This window comes from Taeniopygia guttata, chromosome 9 (assembly GCF_048771995.1).
Source record: "Taeniopygia guttata chromosome 9, bTaeGut7.mat, whole genome shotgun sequence".
NCBI classification, from domain to species: Eukaryota; Metazoa; Chordata; class Aves; order Passeriformes; family Estrildidae; genus Taeniopygia; species Taeniopygia guttata.
In genome coordinates, this window is record NC_133034.1 from 20,729,674 (window position 1) to 20,754,139 (window position 24,466).

Sequence of the window (24,466 nt, forward strand, 5' to 3'; positions counted from 1 at the left end):
TTTTTTATGGTAATAGCTTACTTCCTATTCTCCCCTCTTAAGAGAACAGTAAATTATTCATGATGAGGGCTGAACATTTATTTTCCAATCTAAACCATTCAGACACAGAAGTAACCTATATGATACCTTAAATATGAGGAGAGCCTGAAGATCACAGGTTTCAAAAAGGCATCAGAAATGTAATCAGCTGACTTATTTCTGCATTGCAGGAAACTGGGCATTGGCCCCTGCACCTGGAGATCAGGCAAGAGGCAGCCAGCAAAGTGTTTCTCTTTCAGAGTAGCTAAGCATGTTGAGCCAAGAGAGAAAGATGGCAAAAAAAAAACAGAACCAAAAGTCAAATTTAGCAGGGCAGAAAAGACATTTTCATTTCCTTCTTAGTACTTAGTGTTGATTTTCTCAGATGTCTTCTGCACAGCTGGTGATGACAGCTTCTTTGTATGTCACTTTGAGTAGCAAATATCAAGACATATTAGTCAGAAACCAGTCAGTGAACACAATATAAAGGGGAATACAACATGATGCAGAGTATCAGGAGAAATAGTCAACAAGAGAAGTTAAACCATCCCTTTCTGTAATATCTTCTGCAAAGCTGAATAAAAATCATCGTTCCCCTTACAGTTCTTCCATGTGAGGTGCTGGGATTCACGTTACTAATAAATAAATAAATACACACAGAATGAGGTGGCAGATGGCTCCTCTGACAAGCTCAGCACACCCCAATCAAGAACTAATGGTACTTGAGGTATCAGTAGGTCTGCTGGTTCTTAAGGACACACTACAGAAACAGCTCCTATTCTCACCATCTTATTTACACCCACTGTCCTACTGTGCAGTATTGACACAGAAACCTGAGGCATCTCACAAGTGATGTGGGGAAACCAAGAGTCTCCCTTGAAAGGCTGACGAGGAGAAAGAGGTGTTAAAGTGGTCTTTCAAACCTGCCACCAGAGAAGACAGAGATCAAGGTATCCACACCGTGTCTAACCTTGGAGTTGCTGCAGCCTGCAACAGGTCTGGATACACGGTCAGGCTCTGCAGAACTCAGGGACACCAGAGATAAGGGACTGGAGTCAGCAGAGTTACAGCCTTCTATTCCCAGGTCTTTGGAGAAGTAAACTCCCAAACCCAGGTCCCTGAATTCCCAGGAAACAGGAGCATTTCCAGGTTCCAAGCCTTCCAAGTGCAAAGTGCCTGCTGTCAGATGCAGAGCTCTGCCTCCTGCAGGAGACTGCCTCAGTCCAAGACACAGTGCACACTGTTGCACAAAGAACAGGTAATAATTCAAACTAATGTCATCATTTGCTGTCCCAAGACTTTGAAGATTTCTTCTCTAGCAAACCCTTGTGACCAGCACCTCACCAAAATAAGGTCAGTTTACTCACCCCTGCAGTGAACATCTCTCCCCTCTTTGCCCTCAAAGGAAGGAGAGCAGCCCACAGCCCAAAACAAGACCTGTCAATCACAGTGAAGCAGAAGTGAATACTTCAGAGTACCAGAACAACCAAATAAGCTTTTTTCTTCTTCCCCCTTTTTTTTTTTTCATTTTTTAAAGCTGTCACTGGCATCTCAAGCCACTTAAAATTTCAGCCAATTTCACCCTGCCAGTTAAAGATCACACGGACACAGAATTCATTCAAGGAGAAAGTTTAGGGCAAAGTTTAAAGGCAGCTGGCTCTTACTGGCAGCAGTCAGGATCCCCTTCAGTTGCTTTCCAGCAATGCACATTGCCAGGATCAGAAGGTTCCAGCTGGTGACAGTCACTTTTCACACACATCAGCAGCAGGTATCTCTTTCTCGCTGTCTTGCCCGATCTGCTCTCTGCCCAGGCTGCCTGCTCTGAGCAGGCACCTCCATGTGCTCAGGGGTTTGCTGGGTGATGTGAAAACCCTCCAGGGAGCACAACAACAGATATGATTTCTGGCAGTCTCATCCCTGCCAAGAAAACACCTTCAGTGGCCTAAAATATGAACCCCAGCCAGCTGTGCAGCATCCCAGCCTTTGTAAAAGCAGTTCACAAATCAACAGCAGGCAGGTAGAAGCTGCTTCCCAGTATTCTCTGTTATTAGGATCAAAGTTCAAAATAACTTCATTAAAAGAGTAATTTGCACATCCAGCTGCAGGTAGAGGACACAGAGCTACGTGCCACTTTAAGACCCCAGAAAAAACAAGTTTTTCTTGGATTGACATTTTTTTACTGTTTTGCAGGAGAGCTGACTGCAATTAAACTGTCTTTGTCTAAGTATAAAAGCTCATTTTTGTTATTTCGAAGAAGTAATGGGATGGCTTTGTTGCTTTTGTAAATTACTCACCCACTGTTACAATCTACCATAGAACTAAAGCAAATTAAAACAATAGCCAAGGCATCACTGAGAGCAAAGATTTTCAACAGTTTTGAAAGATCCTTTTTGACTCCTTTCATTTACTTTTCTGCTTTTGAGACACATAAAACACAGAAGCATGATTGCAGTAAATTTTGATAACTACCAAAGATTTCTCCCACACTCTCAATGAAGGAAAGTATTTCAGAAAAACCTTCCATCCAAATTTATCTTTTCAATTTCTGCACAATCCCGTGTTGGCAGTAATATGCACCCGTTACACCAGATGATGAAAAGAAGAATTTAAAGGAAACCATAATTTTCCTGCAACACTTTTCAACCTCTGAAAAGAGGACTTTTTCAATCTCATATCTGGACACAGAACCTGAAAGCAAAAATTACTGCAAAAAGATAATTTTCGGTCTTCACAAATTGGTGAAGAAAGAAAAGTATCAACTTTATGATATGCTACACTTCAACAATCTGAAATTACTACCCTCAAAGCTAAAAAAATGCAGTTTTGTTACTCTTTTTAATACTATTTATATATTAAATATATATGATGAAATGTTATCCAAATAATGCTATTTTATCACTGGTCTAATTCTTGGTATTCAATTAAAGATGTATAGCAAGATCTCTGACTTACAATCGGATCAAACAGTTAATATAGAAAGGATCTCCTTCCCTTGTGCTTTCACAATTTACTAGAAGACTGATAGGTAGGGGTACCTTCAATAATATTTATAAAACTCTAACCCTAAATTCCCAATTGCCACATCTGTAAGCTCTGAAATCAGGAACTCTGAGTAAATAGAACAGGTAAATATTATGATCACCATCAAGTTCTCAAGCCATGGCATGACAGAGAAATTATTCTGTCTAACTGTCATCTAAGGTCTCCTGGAACTCAAACTTTTTTAATCAGGCAAAATAAATACAATGAATCTCAATCCTGCTACTGAAAATGGCCAGCTCATATCCAAAGGATGTAATACGTGGTTTTCTATTTTATCATTTTGGGATTAATTTAAATGATAAATAAAATAAAATAAAATAAAATAAAATAAAATAAAATAAAATTAAATTAAATTAAATTAAATTAAATTAAATTAAATTAAATTAAATTAAATTAAAATAAAATAAACATATGCTAGATTGAGCTGGAAAAGAAGGAAACATGTCCAAGGATCTCACCATTTCACAGTCAGAAAATTCTGGCCAATTAAAACAGAAGCAAACACTGAGGAAAATACAATTAAATGCTTCTATAGAGTAATAACACTTAAAACAACCCAATCCATCTCCCTCTTCCTATTTCTTTCATCCAAACCTTCCAGAAAGCATCTAGACAAGGTAGTTCTCACATCTTATATCAGGGGAAGAGCAGCACATATTTGCATTATATGCACGAGAAAAACCAATAGGTGCAGTTGAGATCTCAGCAGCAGGGGCAGTTTGATGGATGCACTGCTCTGGGGAGTGCCAGGGGACATCAGGGCACCAAGGAGAAATGTTAGGGCTGCCACCAACCCTGGCAGCACCTGGGGCATCCACTCTGCATCTCTGGGAGAAAGGAGAGCCACTACATGAGGAGAAACAGAACCTGCATTGGCCTCTTGCTTTGTCTTTGAGATAAGAACTCCAACAGTTTGCCTTTATATATTCAGATAAAAATAAGTGAATATCTACCACTCAAATTAAAGGACACAGATGGCAGCTTTGAACTCAAATAAAAGGCCAAAGACACCAGCTTCAGTTACAAAGTCCCCTAAGAATAAGCAGAATGTTGTACCTTTGTTGGGTGGAAGGAGCTGTTATCCACCTTCCCTGCTCCTAATGGGATTCCCTGGGGTCTCCTTTTCATCACTTTCAAAAGGTCAGTCTTTGTCTCCAAGTGCTTCTTGTCAATGTTAAAGCCACATTCTGCTCTTTGATACCGAGATAAAAGAAGTATCTGCTGGCTTGGCCCACCACAGACGGAGAAAAAGCCCCACTGCAGTGTTCCAAAGCAGCAAGTGCATAACACAGGATGACCAAGGGAAGGAAATAGTCTGCGGGAGAACAAAACAACTCGCCGTGATAAACTCAGCGACACATTTCACTTTCAGCCTGGTCCAAAATGCACTAAAGTCTGCAGAACTTCTGTTGATTTTAACAGGTTTGGGAGTATGTCCCTTATGCCTGCTGAAATTATATCAGGAAAGGAATATCAGTTTATCAGGTTTAGTGGGCACACACAACACATCTTATCTTTAAGCTTCTCTCCTTTAAGGAAAGGGAAGGTTCACATGCTCAGGGAATTCAGACACAAGAAATAAAATAAATGAGAGGGAACTCAGATTTCCCAGTGGGAGAACAAAGACAACAGGTTCATCTTCAAAAGGGTTTGTATTTTCTCCCTCAGCATAAATAAAAAGAAATACAGATAATATACATTTTATTTTTATTTGTATTCTCATCAAGATTCATCCCAGTTGAAAAAGAAGGTATGTCTCTCCATATAAATAGATTATATCATAAAGTAGCAGAACATCAATTTCCAGACTTTATAACTATCCTCATCTAATAATTTGTATTTTGCTACTGCTAAGATGTAGACCTCACCAAAACCAGGTTTATATAGCATGACTATAGATAATCGTCTGCCAGCATTCTTGTTGAATTGCTTGTATCAGCAGATTTCATAAATTAGAAATTTTATATATATATATATATATATTTTTTTTTTTTTAAATTTCAACAGAAACATTGTGGGGCCCAAGTTTTTTTTCAAGTAAGGAGAAAAAACTAAACCAAACATTTCCATCTTGCCCCAGCACAACCAGCCAAATTCCAAAAATTAAAACAATTGTTGGCACATCAGCAAAGGCTGAGCTGCTATGTGAAATGTGCAATCTTCAGCCTCCATCCTCCAGTTCTGCCCTGGCTGAAATGGGAGAACTCAGGGTTCCATGGGAAAAGGTGACTTTGAGCACCCAGCAAGTTTAAAAACCTCCTCCTGTGTCCAGGGAGTCACAGAGGGTGTGTGAGGCCAGGACAAGGAGATTCAGCCCCTGTGCCAACAAAGAGTACAGCGACAGTTTTGTACATTTTTATGTAATAAAATGTTCTGTGGTGCAGAGATGCACCAAGCAGTGAGCAGTGAGCTCGTCCAGGCACCTCACACACAGCAGCAGCCCAGAACTGGCTGCTAATGAAACCTGACTGTACTCAAGACACTTATCCTGAATTATGTTGGGTGTCTTTGCAGGGGACAGAAATGACACACCTAGCAACGTATCAAAGGCCTTTTTTTATTTGCTGCATATTCTCCTTTTTTATACATTTTTACAGACCTCATGTGTGACTCCAGTTGGTTAGTAGCTTTCTTGCCAATTACTCCACTGGTTAGTAAAAGGTATTTTTCTTGTCCATCAAATCTCCCTATTCCTTAATTGGTTACATATTTTCTTCACTGATTCTCACTTTATGCAGGTGATAGCTGTTTCTCACCCAGGAATAGATTGTTATGTTAGCGAACTGTTCACACCAGGATTGTTTTCACACGGGAACTTGCTTCACTTAGAAGCAATGACAGACCACTGATCTAACAGAGCAGACCTGATTTGATGAGGCCTTTTTTTTATCATTTTCTACCTGACTGCAACAGTTGGGTATTCCTGCCCAGCCCTGAATCATGCTCCCTCATCCCACCCTTCAGGAGACACCACAGTCAAGTCACGCCGTGTTCCCACCAAGGGGGTGCACATGGAGAGGAGCCTCTTCTTGCCCTCAGAACCAGGGCAGCACTCAACACCATGGACTCGCCAGGAGAGAAGATGCCAGACCTGATTCTGCCTGGAATTTTGTGGCTAGGACAGGACATGGATGTGGCACCCACATCCCAGGTCTACCCCTGCCCAGACAGGTCTCTGGACTTCTCAGCCTCAGTCCATTGGCATCTCCTGACCTTCCTCCTCCTCAGATAATCCTGGTTTAGTGGTATCCACCTGGTATCCACAGCTATAATAATAATTACTAGGTAATCCTGGTACCTAGGGGTATCCACAGCACTAGCAGCCTGCCCATCTGTCCAAGGTTAGAGGGAAAAATAAGAGCTGACTCATTTTGAACAGTTCAGCTACACTGAGTTTTGCTGACTTATTATTGATCAGCATCTTTATTATGCTAGATATAAATAAAACATTAAACATTGTACTCAAAATATCCAAAATAGCCTGCAATTCTCCTACTTCCTGAGCAAGTTAAATGAGTTTTCGCCCCAGTAGCTTTTGCTTTTTTTTTTTATTATTAAAGAACCAACACAGGGAGAAGTCACGACTATGCCTAAACAATGCCTTTTTAAGGGGGTAAAAAAAAGGGACTAGCCATGAGATGATACAAACAGACAAACTGATTCTGAATTCTCTGCCATTGTTGCTGTTGCATTATTTTGGTAATCCAATTAACTTCTGATGTTGTCAAATGCAAAATCAGAATGGGTTTGCACAATGAGTACTTACACACAGTAGTAACACATGCACACTGATTTCTATTAGCTTGTGCTGTTAAATACTCTCAAAGGCCAAGGGTAAAAGACCTATTTTACAGCAGTGATTATGAATTCCAGTAGTCCAGGAGACAAGTATTGCTCACGGTGTCCAACAACAATAAATAATTCTGAAATCTCATTTTCTTGCTTTCTAAGTAAACCCACTGCACTACTGCAATGCATGTTTGCAGTTTGCTGCTAAACTCAGCTATGTCACCAGCAAGTATCACTAAAGATCCTATTGATTTAAGAGTATGCACTGCTAAAAGTCAATGTTCCAATAAGTGGGACAGAGGTGACATGAGAATTGCAAAATCCTAATTAGCTGAGCATCTAAAGCAAAAATCCCATCCTAAGCCATTCTACAAAAGAATTATCTCCAAAAGGACAGCAAAGCCTAAACAAGGCAGGACAGATAAATTGGCTAATAACACGAAACCAACGTTCTTGTTCATGCTTGCAGAAACAAAACCAAACAGTCCTAATACCTGTACCTATTCTATCCTGAAATAATTCCTTTAACCAGTTGCAGATCTATCTTGCCTCGTTGAAAGGCCGGGGAATGATGACTTGTAAGAGCTCCAAAGGCCAAGCCTGACTCTGTTGGGTAAGTCAGGAGCAGTCCCAGTGGAAGCAGGTCAGACCCAGCCACCAGCAGCAGGGTGATTTATAACTCTCACTGACAGCGTGTCTCCGCAAAGATCAGGACAGCTCTGATTGCCTATTATGCATTATTAAGACACAGATCAATAGAGAAACCTCCAGGGGCCACTAACATGATGGCATGTGTGGTTTCACCTCCTGCAAGCAGTGGGAGCTGGTTCCTGGAGCCCCTGGCCAAATTCTGTACACTGTACAGCCTGAGCCGTGACACATCTTCCTTCAGCAAGGTCACACGTGGCTTCCCTCCTCTTCTGCCTCACCTTTTTCCTCCTTCCTATTTTTTTCCCTTTTTCTGTGCCTACTAAAATTCAAGCCATCACACCTTGACTTGTGCTCCTCCAGCTACACCCACTGCCATTAAATTTCAATTTAAGCATTTTGGGGCAGAGGCTGGGTTGAGAGATGGGCTTCTTTTCAGGCAGCAACCAAATGCAAAAGGTGCCAGACTCCTGCTGCAGCCTCTAAACATTACTCTAAACGCCAAGAGTAACCTGTTATTTCAACATGTTTTTCAGCTGAGGGATTGATTTTAAGGATCAGAGAACAGAAACAGCTCATTTTTGAAGGATAAAAAATAAAATATTAGGAACTCCAGATGCTCAGTAATTTTCTTCACAAGACAGGAATACTGCTAAAATTATTCTCGCTACAAAATTATATCCTTTTTCTTGAAAACCTGAAGATAAAGGTAATTTCTGAACAGTAGCATATGTCATAAATACATGTACCAGCACCACTCTCAGCCTCACACCACCTTGCCAGCAGAGCTGGGCAGATTTGGGTGATTTACAGTATGCATAGTTAATAACTTACAATAATCATGCCTAGCATCAAGTTCAGAATGAACTGCTGCCAAACTGACAAATGTGGCTATGAAAATTGATAGCTTTCAAGGTTCATGTACAGAAAACCTCGCCAGCACACACAAAATTCAGAAGCCTTTTAAGAACAACAGTATTCTACATATGACTGAATTTGCTAATTACCTGAAAATCACCCACCCAGAAGAAAAACTGTCTCCAGCTCTGGTGATTGTCTGCTTATTTCCAGCACAGAAATAACTTTATTCATTGTGGCAAGGAAGAAAAACTGATTCCTTGCACCTTCTGAAGGGCAGAAATAAGTATGGAGAGTAAAGATGACTCACTCATTTCAAATAAGTCTTCAGACCTTAAAACTTTTTCAGTTGCAGCACCCATACAACTCCCGTATGATTCACCTTCTGCCCAAAGTTCAGTGATCCTTACTAATAATTAGATGTTTCTCCTCCATCCTCTTGGATTTATTCTTCTAGAAAGAGAAGAATGCACACTATTAGGGGTTGAGCTCAAAATCTTACCAGAAAAAAAACAATAAAATAAACAAGCAACATAGGTTCTGAACACTGGACACTAAAGGAAGAACTGGCAACAAGACAGAATGGAAAAGATTGGAAAAACGTAGCAGTTATTTTCACAAAGCTTCCATGGCAGCCAGTTCAGTCCATAGGCTGAACTATCACTGCATGGCATCTGGCTCCAAACTCCTTCAACTGCCAGATTTTGACCCTGTGGGTTAAAATTCCAAACTTCTCAGTCTAGGGGCAGATGTTTCTACAGATTTCTGAAATGTTTCATTTCAGAATGATTTCATTAATTCACCAACGAGAAACAAGCAATCTCACCACAGCACGCCTGGTTACAGGAAACCGGAGTTCACAGCACAGCAACTGGGACAAGAAGGGCTGGGGAGGAGAGCAGAGAAAACATGGAAAGGCCAAAGAAAAGAGGAGAAATGGACCCAGAGACCAGTGAGACTCATGGTCAACAGTGGCCTCCAAAAGTCTTACTGTAGGGCCTAAGATACTCCAAATTATTGATTTTTCTTGCTCCTCTGGAAGCACAGGGACACCATTCTAACAAGCTGTGCATCTCTCATCCCTAGTGAATGCAAACTACTCATGGTCTTGCTCTTTCAAAGACAACCAGAAGAGCCTTTTTACACATCTCTAGGTCACAGGCTCACTGCAAGGTGCTGGTCAACTCTATGAGCATTGCATGGCTGATAATTCAGCCTTCCTAGAAAACTGAACAATAAAAAAAAAATATTGCAGAGTCGATCATTGAACAGCAATCCATTTTAAACACAAATATATTTATTTATTATTATTATTATTATTATTACTATTATTATTATTTAACCCACACATAATTTTGTGCTCTAAATTTGATGTGGAGATAAAATAGACAGTGCAGTTGCCTGGTTCTTTACTTATATTATCAGTACTCTCCAGTAAGAAAAAGAAACATAAAATCTCACCCAGTTGCATAAAAGCTTAAAGAGAGCCTACTGAACCAGAAGAAAAACTCTACCATCTTATTTAACACACACATATACAACAGAAAGCTGAATCAATATCAAAGATGGATGAAGTGTTTCTGAATGGGATTCTTAAGCATTAGAGGGGAAAGAGAACTGTGGGTGAGGACACGGAGGAAAAGAGAAATGTGAAGGACAGTAGGAAACAAACACAACTTGGAAGGTGAAGTCCACTGCAAGAGAGATGATGACTGCTAAATACAACTAACCAACCCCATAGAAAACAAAAACTTCAACAGAGACTAATCCTGTGCTTCAGGTGAAACAGTCTGCTAAAACAGGACTCATGTGCAATAAGATGGGGTAAGCCAGCATCACAAGCATATGGTTGTGTCTGAACACAGTGACACAGCATCATCTCCAACTCTAGATTCATACCTCACACCTTCCTACAATTATCACTGTAAACACTGCAGTTTACTGTCTGCCTTCTATAGTTTGAAAATGCTGATGCTGTTTAACCGACTTCTGCCCTTAAAATAATACTCCATTTCTCCATAAAATATTTATATTATGCTTCTAGCACAGGTTCCTGCTCAGGGTCTATTAAGCTCTCATGAAGAGCTGAGTCAACATGTCACATGCTGAACCTTCTAAACTCCCAGTTTCTTCCAGGTTACATAAAACCAGAAGAAAATTGAAAGACAGGGTCACACTTCTCAGTTCTCACTAAATGAAGCTGTAACTGATATTAAAGAATAACAAATGAAATAACATGAATGCAAGAGAAACTTCTTTTAAAAAGACTGCTCATCTCCTCAACTAAATTAAGCTCCAGAAAATGGAAGATATTACTCCAGCATGCTCTTATCCCATCCATCTCCTACTCTCCTACACATTATCCAAGTACTGTGCCAAATGAGATCATTCCCCTATAGCCCACACCTGCTGCATATTTGATTGTTGTGACATTAAATGTTCATGCACAGAGGCACACATCACATCATCTCTGTGACCATGGGAATGTGATCGTTGAGCTGCCAGCCTCCCAAAACTTCTACAAAAGTCAACAGCAGTTGTGCTCACAAGAAATGTACTCAGTGTTTCTGGGTTTAAGCTGATTTCATGAATTTCGGGGCTCTCAAACAACAAGCTCTGAAATTCTTCTTTACAGCCTTGAAGGGAAGTATCCACGGTTGCATGACTGAGATCATTTGAACATAACCTCATGTTTTTGCTGACATTTGGCTATCCTCACCCTCAGGCAAAACATCTCCATGTATATGGAAATTACTCAGCCAGTAAAGAATCTGCACAGAAATCCCAGCTGTCATATGAGAAATATAGAGAGGATTACGGGTATCCCAGCCATTTATTAAGTTATACTTCCTTGATAGTAAGCTAATCATGAAGAATAAAACAGTCTTGCTGATGTTTTTGAGAGGAGGCAACTGAGATATATTTGATTTTATGCTTTTTGAATTTTTCTCTATACTTGTGATAGTCTTACTGCAATTCTGAGCAAAGAAATGCACCTGGGCAGTCACACCACTCAGGAGTACCCACATCACAGCACAGTTTGGGCTGTTTTGCCTTTTTTCCCACACTCTGTGTTATTGGACAAAACCAGAGTAACTGAATTTCGGAGACTCAGATTCAATTAAACAGCATCTTGGCTGTTGCAACAAGCACAAATGCAGTTACCAGAATTTGATAAAGGTGCTTCAGCACTGGAATCCTCCCTGTCTTTACTGCCTGATGTTTCGAGGCTGTACAAGTCTCACACCCTGAATCACACACTGTTAGTCACACAGCACTTTATTCCACAGCAAACTGAATGCTGCCAGCAAAGTCACGTGCTGCTCAAGCACTGAATGTAAAACTCACTGCACAGATCTGCAAAATATGTACAGTCACATATTCCATATCCAGAGCTCTGCCATTGTATGGCACACTGTAAACCCTGGAAACAATGGCATGATAAAAATAATAGATTAAAAATATCATAATTTGAAATAGAATTTGTTGCAAATTTGTTTCAAACTGGTGGAGGATTCAATAAAATGGCTTACCACAAGAGAGCATACTTGCATATAGAAACCACTCACCAGTTAGGGAATTCCAGCAGAGGAACTTAATTTTTTTTTGTTAATTAAAAGATGCAGCTAACCTGTGTATCATCATTGAAACCAAGGACTTTATCAAAGTGAAAAGCCCAATTAGCATCAGTCCTCTTTGGATGTATAGGCTAACATATCCCTCATCGGCTCAATGAAAACCCAAGGGTGCCTCTACACTCCAGAACTGCAAAACTAATAAACAATTTCATTTAATTTGAAACAGACTACACTGAAATCCAGTTTACCTCAGAGTAACAGTGAGTAGATTGCATGCTTCTCTCCAGGGCACGTGTGGAAAAGTAAGTATTAAAAACCTAATGCATGAAAAAGTGCATTGAAGAGACTTGAATTTGCAAATGGAGCAGAGTGGTACATTTATCAAGTTTGAACACAACATGCTCAAAATATCTCCTGAAATGCATTGAAATACTTTTCTGTTTCAGCCTTCAAAGTATATAAATACTTCTCAGCTGAATTAATATGGTATCCAAAAAGTCATTTTTGTTATTATTATTTTTAAGAGGTTATAATGAAGTGCCAATCTGATATCCAGTATTTTATTCTGGTTGTTTCCATCACAACCAAAAGGACTGTCCAGTGTGAAAAAAGACTACACACTGGGAAGAGATTTCACCATTTTACAGGGGAACCTTTTATCACTGGAAAGAAAATGCCTTTCCAATTAGAATGCTACTTCTGTGGCTGTGCCTCAGTAACAGAGCTGTTACTCCTCAACAGTGCTCAGTGCTACACGTTAGCTCAAAAAGATAAACTTTTGGTGCATCCTTAATTGTGGCACAACCCAAATGCATACATTGTTTTTCCTTCAAGAAGAGGGGAAAAAAAAGGCAAAAAAGCCCATCCGACGGATGGGATCATCTCACTGTTTGGCAGGAAAGCCCCCAGATGTTATCATAATAGTAAAGAATAGACAGAAATGTATGTTTTGGGTGCAATCTTCAAGTTTATTAAAAGGGATTTACAATTTTTATTTTTATTTCATTTTTATTTTCCTACTCTTCATTAGATACAATAAAAATACCACAAAGGGCACAGAATACCCATGCCAAAACAGACTACAAGACACAAACACAACAGCAATGGAGGGAGAATCATCGGAGAATCACAGAATGTTTTGGGCTGGAAGGGACCTTAAAGCCCACCTCATTCCACCCCCTGCCATGGGCAGGGACACCTTCTACCGTCCCAGGTTGATCCAAGCCCTGCCCAGCCTGGCCTTGGGCACTTCCAGGGATGGAGCAGCCACAGCTCCTCTGAGTCTCACCTTCCTCACAGTCAAGAATTTCTTCTTAACATCCAATCTGAACCTACTCTCTTTCAGTTTGATGCTATTCCTCCTTGTCCATCACACCATGCCCTTTTCCAGCTCTCCTGGAGCCCTTGAGCCTTCTCTTCTCCAGGCTGAACAACCCCAGCTCCCTCAGCCTGTCTCACAAAGAGATGCTCCAGGCACTGCAAATCCTTGCCTTGCAGGAACCAAACTGGATCTGCCAATTGCAGATAATAAATCTCATTCCAGGTGACTCCCAAAGCATTTATGTCAATGTTTCCTCAAAGGTTTTGGGTCTCATTAAAACATAAAACCCCAGCCACCACCAAAAAGAGAAAACAGTTTCACTGAACAGTTCTGACCAGCTCTAATTAAGATATATAAACTCTTATAGTTGCACACCAGCTTGGTGTTTATATGAAATACTTAAGTAGTTAATAGATACCTTCACTTTTAATTACCATAAATGTCAAGAGCTTCCTGTAGTATAAGAGCTCCCCAAATGTTTCAATGATTTTTGAGCTTTATCTGAAGTGGTTAACTTTAGTATTTTGTAATGAAACCAACCCTACAACATTTTAAAAATTAACAACCTTCATGCCTACACATTTTCACCCTAAAACATATCCAAGGACCTTCACTGAATAATAGTGCCTCTTCTGGCACTTGACATTTATTAGTCATGATTTTAAAGTGAGGAGTATTTAATTACAAATAAAGGATCCCTGACTTTGATAACTCTCAAGGAATTGCTAAGCATGAAATAAAATATGATACTGGAGCCTCCCCTTCAACTTTGCCATGTATATTTCTTTATTTTCATAATTCTAATAAAATAAGCTGATTGTCAAAGTCTTATTTGAGACTTAACGAAGCAGTAAAGGTTGGGGTGATGAAAAAGAGACTGGAACAATAACAGTAAAAACATAGTCATGGACTATGACGATCCAATAAAAATTTTCTGGCCAATTTGATTTGATTGTGTTAAACAATGACAAAGTACAGAAGCAACTAGAAATCACATCCAGTATTAGCAAATTACTAAGTGCTGGTTAATGGCATTTCATGCTTCCTGAAGACTGGCAAACTTTTACCCCATTTTAAAACAAGAATTCCATTTTATCATCAAGATGGTACTTTTCCCTTCCGTTTAATTGTGGCCAAATCATTTGCTAAATTTTATTTTGTATTTTATTTTACTATTACAAAACACTATTAATATCAAAAGGTTTTTATGAAAAAGTCGTTCACGTATATTCCAGCATTGACAGTGACACAAGAAATTATTATGAAAGCTCAATGAAAGAAGACTGTCATATGATTTTGGAATAAACATATATATTTATTTTTGCATATATATATATATATATATATATATATATATATACTTTGAAACATTAATGGAACTGTTAAGGTCTGAAGATATCCACCCCAAAACTAAAGGCCACTTTAGCAGGCCCAAAGAACCACAAAGCCAAACTGCTCTGCACGTTCTGCAGAGCTGAAAGCCCAGTTGTAGAATTTTAAAACACACCAACAAAAAAGGTCTTTTAGTCCACAAAATCTCACATCACACACACACACAAAAGTGCTTTATGTCAGTGTTGAGACTGACAGTTATTCACAATGGCTCAGCTGAACACTATGGCAGGGAGTCCTCCTTGACATGAAATTAAATACACTCAGCCTTAACATTTCATAAGCATCTTTGTATTCACCAAGGGTGTATAATGCCATGGCCATGAACACACCGGAAAACGTGGAGCCAGAACAATACTTAATATAAATGCTCACAGCCAATTTCCTCAGTGCCTCAAGACAATAAAAATACACATCTGACTGCCAACACCACAAGGAAATCCAAATTACTATCATGCTTGAAATCAGTATCCCTGATCTTCATGTGGCTGCAAAAATAAAGAGATGGGAGAATTTTCAGAAGGCACAAACAAGAGTCAGCAGCTTAATGCACTTTCGACACTTTAACCTTCTCCTTCAGGTGCTGCAATACTCATGAAGAATTTCTCCTAGCTTACCCCCTCAGGTTTTCAGACAATTAATTACCAGGAAAAATTAATTCACAGGAGATCCTGCAACAGCTTTTCCACTTGTGCAGCACTGAACACAAACAGTGAGCATCTGTCTGTACTACCCCCAGTGATTAAAAGTCAAACCTTATAGATTTTTTGTGAGTACCAAGAAAGTCATGTGTCAAGTTGTCTAACAGAAACCCAGGTTCAGCCAGGATTCCCATGGTTGAGCTTTAATAACAAGTGTCCATACAAGGCAAATCTTGTTTTACTGACAATCCCATGACATGTAGGAATGTCTGAAGGTTGGATCATTCCCCATTTCACTCTGATTCTTTCAAATATTAAATTCAGACAAAATTTTCTGGCAAGATATACAGCAAGTTCATATTTATTGCTCAGTTTTAGTTTTCAAGATCAAATTCCTTAATGATCTAAAAAAGCAAATTAAATTATCTTTTTACACGAGGACTATCATCACATGTAAAGTAATCCAGGCAAGTTCACTCATGACACAGCAAGGAAAATAGGAACAAAAAAAGCAGGACTACAGCTTGACTGCTCTTCTATTGAAACTTTGTGAAGTGCATGATCCTTCAAACCCTGACGGAGATGCAGCAATTACAGTTCAAGTAATTCACCTTTAAGCAAATTCCTATTTCAGTGAGGGATAGGTTCATCTTTTATCCCTCCCTTCCCCACCATGATAAGAGGATTTTTCAGAGGGCAGAAGAGGCAGTACATTTCATGTTTGCTTAGGGCAAACTCTCCACTTTTCTCTGTTCTCACCCTAGTCTTGCTCTAAATTGTACATTCATCCACGGAAGGGCTGCATTAATCCTGTCCTGTGACCCATTACTTTGGATAAGAATGGAATAAACTAAAGATGAGAGAGGGTTTCCCTGGCACAGAGCAATTTCAATATTCAGAGTCAAATTTTTAAATGATGAAGGAGTAAGGCATGTATTCAATCTAAAAAATGGCTGACCACAACATTCTCTGCTTAGATAATCATGATAAATATCAGCAGGTTTTAAAAGGTAGGGTTAGTTGTTTGTAATTATGTACAAGTGCTGGACATTCACTGCAAGATCACAGCACACCTTTTATGAAGTGGAGTTGGTCGCTGCACACACTTAACTCACCTGTACTCTAAGCACTGCTGCAACAAGGAACAGAATCAATTTTCTGGCAAAAATCTAATTCTGAAATTGAGTTTCTCATAATATTGCACAGTATCATCTTTTTTAAGTCTCCTCCTCTTCAGCCTTTCCCCTGATGCTGACAGAATTTGGATTAAGGGTTCTGGAAATCTTTCACCAAATGTTTACCTGGGTTATTTTGTTTGGGTTGTTGGTTTTTTTTTTTTTGACTTTTTTTAACACAGAGAACAGTAACTGTGCTTTTAGTAGGCTCCTTTAAATGCTAGTAGTAGAACTATTTATTTCTCATTTCATTCTAGCAATATTTGCTCAATTTAACCGAGTTATAGCACTATGCTCTAAACAAGACTGGAATCACCAGGTACTACACTTATTTAACCAGAGTAAAAAAAAACTTGTCCTGAGCATTTTCAACATTTTCCATCTCAAAAATATTAACTTCCACTGGTATTTACTGAGATAGACTGTCTAGAGAACAGCAGAAAGAGCAGCACATTCACAGCATCAAGCAGCAACATCTGCACCTCCTCACCTTTGGGTACCACCAGCTTAAAACTTGGAAATAACCAAAGGGGAAGCAAAGGTGCCACTTCCCAAAAATAAGAGAGGGTTTTGTTTCCCTGTATTTCAGAAGAATCAAATGGGAGTGGATTGGCAAAGGGACACAAGGCTGTGGAGCAGAGCCTGGAGCAGTTCTGCTTTCACAGGTAACAGAAATTGCTCCAGTTGTCCGAGGGAATTTGCAGAGAAGTGTTTTCATCCAGAGGCAGCTTTGCATCTCTGACACTTGCTTAGAGAATTTGCCAGTGATGAGCAAAGGGAAATCAGCCAAGAGCTGATTTACCCTTGACTTTAACAGGAGATCCCATTCAACCAGCAGCAAGGCCCAGTTTATCTGTAAAAGGCTTGTCAATTATTTTTGACCAGGTCAGCCTTATTCTGTAAATCAGATCATTTAACTACTGTCTTTTTCTTGTTTCTGACTTCAAGCATCAGTCCAGTTTCCCTGCATTGCTACTGCTCTGCATGAACACTGGGCAAGTTTTAAAAATTACATATTATGACCACATCCTCTCAGTGTTATTCTGAATGTTTAAATACTAGCAAATATAAATAATCTATCAAAAATAATATTGTACATCTAGCAAATTAAATATTTAACAATTACTTAAATCCAATACTTTTAAGACCTGGAAACACTGAAATTAGTCAAGTAAAAAAATTATTTTAAACTCATGCACTGGAAATGCACATTTCATGCACTTCATTTCATTTTATAGTCTCTAAGAACTATTACAATTTTTAATAAACTTGTATCTGGGATTTGAAGCCAAACACTGATGTTCAGAAGGCACAAATTATTAACTAAGAATCACCCAAAGTGGTAATAAAATGTATTCCCCAGTGGTATATTGCAAATGGGCTGTAAAAATTGCATTTTACTAATCCAGCTGCAATTAAACAATAACAGCTGTACAACTTGTATTGCACTGCCCCACTTTCAGGGAGATGACAAATATTGTTCATTATTCATTATATATTGCTGATTGGCAAACATTTTTCTTAGTCCAGTAGTGATGTCTCCTGGGTATGACTGCTTCTCTTTATGGTTGCAAACTGAGTTCTCCTGGTATCTTGGGGTTTGCAAATGCTACGAGTCTGTCTTTCCTCTAAGATGTTCCACATTTCAAAGAGAATGGTAAATTTCTGCTGAAGCCAACAAAACTAAGCAACACATACATATAGACAAGTATCTGGCTAACAAGTTTTTAAAATGTTACTGACATCTACTTATTTTTCTACAATTAATAATCACTACCACAGCCTCCATCTCTTTCTTAGGATAACACATTGAAATGTTTGGCAGGTATGAAAATGAGAAGCAAAGACAAATAGTAGCTAAAATCTAGCTGAGAAATGTACACAAGCATCCATTAATTTTTACTAAGAAAAATAGCAGCTAACAAAATCTTCTATCTTTGGAATGAATATTACATGCAGCAGATAAAATATGGGCTCCATTCTGCTTCCACCTTTTTTTCCCATGTTCTAAATATTGCTCTGTAAACATTAGAGCAGCTAGAAAAACATCACAGTAAGATAAAACCAGGATAATAACAATCAAATATTGGCATTCTGCTGTGTACATCAGACCATCTTAACTGCTCAGCTTCAGCAGGATCCTGATGGCTCTGGCTCCAACAAATCTGCTTTGGAATTCTTCAATTAAATTTAATTTTAATGGTAATGTTGTCTGCAGCCCACAGCATTTCTAATTAACATTTACTCAATTTCTGTCAGTTTTTTTAACCATACAGTAAAGATAGCCCTGACTCCTACCTGAGACAAAGACCATACTGAACTCTGCAGCCTTGGTTTGTCTCTGACTAGAAAATAACTGTTAGCTGATTAACCTTATGTAAAGCCAGTGATCTGAAGAGCACAAAACTAACAAAAACACCTTTCACTTCACTGATACTACCAAAGTAAAATAGTTGGGTATGTCTGACAACAACTATCCACTGTGAAGGAAATTAACTCTACCCCGGCCAAAACCAGCACAGATCCAAAGCCTGGCTTATCCTTGTGTGTACTTTAGGAAAATATTTACATATACACAAGTAATCAGGACTGATGCTCATCCCTCAGTGAGGCCAACACAGCCAAAAGGGGATCTTCCACTTCTGGGTAGTACCAGGGATCCATTCTGACCAGTCCTTCTCAAGGCTGGATGCAGAGAAACAGTAGCTGGAAAATCCATTTCTCATTACTTACTGCCCTTCCCTAGGAGCCCTTCTTCTTCCCTTCCTTCATCCAAGGGGAAAAAAAAAAAAAAAAAAAAAAAACCCACACATTTAGTGAGAAAGTAGCCAAAGGTTTGCAAAGCAAATGCATCTCTACCAACTCAAAAGGCTACAGGACAGACTAGATATTTTCTGCTTAAAGTTTATAGTCTGACAGCAATAAAAGATGGCTTTACCAGACTAGTAGCAAACCAAAGATACTGTGGAATTTAAGCAAGGTTTCTTTACAAGCAGATTTATTTCCCATTCCTTTACATCTTCCTAGATTAGGCAAACAAAGGCAGGCTTCTAATTTCTCCTCTGCTATTCACTGCATTTTTCTTTGCTTTCACTAACAGAGTGTCTCAAATGCACTGACAACAATATCAACTTCCTGACTTGCCTAAATCATCTCTGATGCTCAGTGGGTAAGTGACAGAACATGAAAATCTATTTTTAAAAGCACATGGAAAGCTAGTAATGGCAAGCTGTCTTCTCCTTGTTACAGGGTTATTGTCAGAGTAGGAATTACCATTCCATCTAGAACAGAAGGCTGCTGTAATAGTATTGTTTACTTATAAAATATTAGTAATCCTTATTTCTTGTCACATCAAATTTTCTAGGTAAAACTTTCAGACTGACAGTTCATAATGACTACTACAGAGAATAACTTCAGAGTGTTCCTTCTACAACAGTAGAAATAATCCTTGACTTGCAGACACACGAACTGGGTTATGAATATACTTTCATCCCAAAAAATCCAAATCTCATACTTAATCTGAAGATCTGTAAAAGTCTTGATGTAGACCAGAGCCAGGACCTCTTATCCTGATGAAATAAGTTTCCTTCTCCTTGCTGAAATTCTACTGAATCCATCATAAAGGTCTATAAAGATGTGACAGTCTCTACTAAGCTTGCAGCTGTCTTCAAATCTCACGCACACTGTGGCATTTTCAAGATCTGAAATGCACATTTTGAAGGTTTCCAGTTGACCCAAGGCAGCTTCACAGTGTGGTACATCTGAGGATGGAGAGGAGGACAGAAACAGGCTGCCTGTTTGCAAAGCTTCTGAAGGAAAGAGCAGGACACTTCATAGACCTGCCTGAGCCACAGAGAGAAAGGAAGGAGCAAGGGAAAAAAGCATTTAAGAAGATAAAAAAAAAAAAAATCAGGGTACAACATTTTTTTTACTCTTTTCAGTGAATTAATTAATTCACTGACATAAAAATATTCATCTAAGAATGTCAGATGAATGCACAGTACCAGCTGAGTCCCTCAAAACTGCATTTACTACGTGCTGCATGAGCTTCACTTCTTCATAACCTTACTTCTAATATGGTTTAATATAATAAACTAGTTTAATCAACAGTAGACTGGTACCTAGAATGGGGGTGGGGATGGTGTTTTTGTGTGGTTTGATTATTTTAAATATTTTTTCAATAGATAAATATGCCAATAGTCATGAGTTGCCACTTCCAGGCCACAACACTAAACTGACCCACTCCAAGGAATATTTTAATTTTTTTTTAATTCTGTAATTTCATATTCAAACCTAAAACAATTTCAGTATTGAATACAAGAAGACATCATTTACTTACTACATACAATCTATATAAAAAAACGTTGTGCATTCTGAACTTGAAATCATTTGGGGAGAATGAACAGAACCCCACTTTGTGCGCACTACTGGAGGGTGGTAGAGGAGAAAATCAGTTGATCTCTTCTTATTCTTAATTTTCCAGTGGAGAAAAAAAAAATCTCTTATTGAAAAAATTGGGAACCATCTTTGCTTTAAGAAGGGTCTCCAGCTTGTGCAGACCCTGAGTCCTGCAGTCCCACCCTGGAGCAGAAATCCCAGACACCCTGCCCGGCACGTTCCCGTGCCAGGTCCAATGCTCTGCCTGTTGCTCTAGACCAGGCTAAAAGGCACAGACTGCCCCCAAATGTACGACCTTTCCAAAAATCTTCACTACACAGAACTTTTCTTTTCACCACAAAGTTTACCATTACCTTGCTTGCTGCTCAGTGAAGTATTTTTAAAGGACATCAAGCGTTACAGACACTTTCCATTAAGAGAAACTCAGGAAAACTTTCCATTCAGATAAGCTCAGGGGAAAAAAAAAAAAATACACAAAAAAACCAAACGTGTAGGGCCTAAATGTAAGAACACCCAGCAGGCTCTGACACATTAGAGCAGTGTGGGTTCCCAAATTCAGCTCTCAAAGAACCCAAATCCAACAATAATGATCTTGGCACGGGGCATTTCCTGCAGATTAATGACCAGCAGGGAGGAGCTGATGGCCCACAGCACAGCCAAGGGCCATTAACCCCAGCCAGTCATTAATCCCCAGGAAATGCCCTGTGCCAAGATCATTTTCAGATTTCAAAATGAAATGCAGCAGAGACCATACAGGTTGTTTTGTTTTCTTTTAATGAATGATGCTATTCAACTGTTATCTCCAGGTGTAACACCTCTGCAAGTTAACTTAGCATGGTTTAACTAGGAGAATGAGCGTGCAGAGGATGGGCAAAGCACAGGACCCAAGCAGAAAACACTGCTTGTACACCAGGCTGACAGCAATTAGGGGATGGCTGCAGTCCTGCTCCTTGCTCAGAAACATGAAGTGCTGAATCACTGTGTCATGAGCAAAGATGTTGCTCTGAACTGCATTTAATCATTCCCAACTGTGCTGCTGAGCACACTCTCTGTAATAAGACACATTTTGCCTGATCCTCGCACAAAACGAGGATGTTGCTTTAGAGCAGTCAGTGCCATGGACTGTGTAACACTGAAGAGAAAGGGTAGTTATAATCAGTGCTATTCCTGTCACATACACCTCCTGGTAACTCATGCATCCCAAAGATCACATCCCAAAAAAAACCCCTACCACAATAACAAAATATAATGTCTGATTTGCATGTAGAATTTCATAGGAGTTCTCAGTTTATAGCATGTAACTATGGATTAGCATAGACACACAGTAAAAGAGAACAGTAAATCCATGTTAACAAGCTGACCTGTCATCATAAACTTCAGTCTTCCATTAACAGGCAATCTGAGTGCTTTGCTATGGTGTTTTTTTCAAAATGGGTTGCAAACCAGATGGCTGGGGGGGTTCCCAGTGCAGCTCATGAGTGAAGCCAACTCCACAGGTACAGCTGGGATCCCATAAAATAACTCTTGTGTACCTTGGACTCCTGAAGGATTTCACACAGTATCCTCCAAGCTTCACCTTTTGAAGGTAAGAAATTTGCACACAAAGAGGGATTTTTCCAAGGGCATCAGGTGAATAGCCTGAATCTTTGAGACACTGAAATCCACACAGCCTGTCACCAAACTGGCTGGGAAGTCAGTGTGCAGGAGCAAGCACCAAATTCCCTGAAGTACATGTTTTAGCAACATTTTTCTATGTTGACAAGCTAGGGCTGCAGAGAAAGGAAGTCTTATCTATAAATTTAGCATATCACTGGGTTATCATGACTGCATGTTGCTGTGCCTAATTTTGTTGGTCTATAATCATGCAATTAAAGCTCCTCACTAACAGCATTATCACTGCTTTAAATACCAATATATCACCAGACTTCAGGTTAAGAGACTTTATTCTGTAAAAACCATCCTAGTGTTTTACAAATTAAACGATGTCTTGTGTGAAGACACAGCAGAACAAAAGCCTTAAAAATTATTCTAAGTAAGTAATATCTATGAAATTTCAGTATTGTCTCAGTTGTGAATTGTGTCCTCTCTGACCAAACAGAGTCTGTACCTTCCTCACAAGGGGAAGCAGAGGGGCAGACACTGATCTCTGCTCTCTGGTGCCCAGTGACACAACCCAAGGGAATGGCACGGAGCTGAGTCAGGGGAGATTTAGGGTGGATATTAGGAAAAGATTCTTTCCCCAGAGGGTGGTTGGGCAGTGGGACAGGCTCCCAGGGAAGTGGTCACAGCCCCAAGCCTGACAGAGTCCAAGAAGAGTTTGGCAAATACTCCAGGGTGTGATTCCTGGGGTGTCTGTGCAGGGCCAGGAGTTGGACTCTGTGATCCTTGAGGATCCCTGCCAACTCAGGATAGTCTTTAATTCTATATATAACTCAAATAGTCATAAATAAATAAACAGTTCTCTTTTCTCAGAAGCTCATATTCTTTCTCCTCCACTCTGGCAGTCACACATTTACCCTCTAACACCTGTGAAAGACACTATAGCTCAGATTTTTAAGCTGAGTTTACAGCACAGAGTATCTCCCCAGCACAGTCCCTTCCTAATCTTCTGTTAAGTGTCACTTTTAAAGACAAGGCCACATGAAAATAGATTTTTCTGTACTAGGGAAGAACTTACACATGTTTTATTTAGCAGTAAAAACTGAGTGTGGTGACCTGCTCTTACAGCCCCTGATCCTATAGAAGCTAACAAGAATCCTCCCCCACCCAAGGAAAGGATCACATCCAGTCCTTTGGAATACTGGGCTCTCATCAAGTCCATATGTGAGCAGAGGGGAATTATCCCAGCACTCTTTTAACAACTGTTTGTGGTCCTCTGGTTATACATATTTTACTGGAAATAAAAATAATTCATTAAATTATTCAAGAGGGACTGGGCAAAACCAGCAGTGCTTTTCAGGAATTTGTTGCCCAGCTGCTACAAAGGTCAGCTCTTCTAACCTGTTGATCAGTTTGATCCATTTATTCCCACGATGAAAAGCAGAGCTGAGGGGTTTTCTGCATTAAGTGAGCAGCACATCAAAACCCACATTTACAGACACCAGATTATCCACTCTGTTTGTCCACAGAGTGCAGCAGTGCTCCATAAACCACTACAAATAATACACATAACTAATTCAGCTCCTTGTCCACAGATGTACCCATGTACCACAGCAAGCAGGACATGTGCTCCAGAAAATGCAGCTTTGAGCCTCCTGCCCCAGTCTCCTACAGATATATCAAACTGGGAAAACATAAAGGGAACGGTGAAAAAGTAGATTATGATGAATTAAAGAGACCAATATCTTCAATGGAGAGGGAAATATGCTTATTTATGCTGATGCAAATCTAGCAAAACTTAACTGAATTTTAGAAAAATCACTAACCAAAACTGTATTATTTGTTAGTATACAGTATTCAGACAGAAAAGGCAATCCTAAAATTAATTGTATTGTTTTGATTAAATATGCAATTTAAACCTTAGTATTAAATTGAAGATATTAATGGAACACTTAGATATTAACACAGACAAATGTTTCACAATAACCAATCACTATTTAGCATGGA

The 24,466-nt window shown here is 39.3% G+C and overlaps 1 protein-coding gene across 6 annotated transcripts in view; it reads right to left on the bottom strand.

The window, feature by feature from the left end:
* The window catches only part of NAALADL2 (N-acetylated alpha-linked acidic dipeptidase like 2), a 412,338-nt gene that overhangs the window by 326,814 nt on the left and 61,058 nt on the right, over window positions 1-24,466 (bottom strand). Inside the window, exon 1 of one of the 6 annotated variants that reach the window (XM_072933150.1) lies at window positions 1,386-1,464. The exons of 4 other annotated variants lie outside the window; for them this stretch is intronic. The gene's annotated coding sequence lies outside the window, so the exon portion shown is untranslated. Of the gene's footprint in view, window positions 1-126; window positions 633-1,385; window positions 1,465-24,466 lie in introns of those variants that run through there. One more of the 6 variants, XM_072933149.1, reaches the window with a different exon arrangement.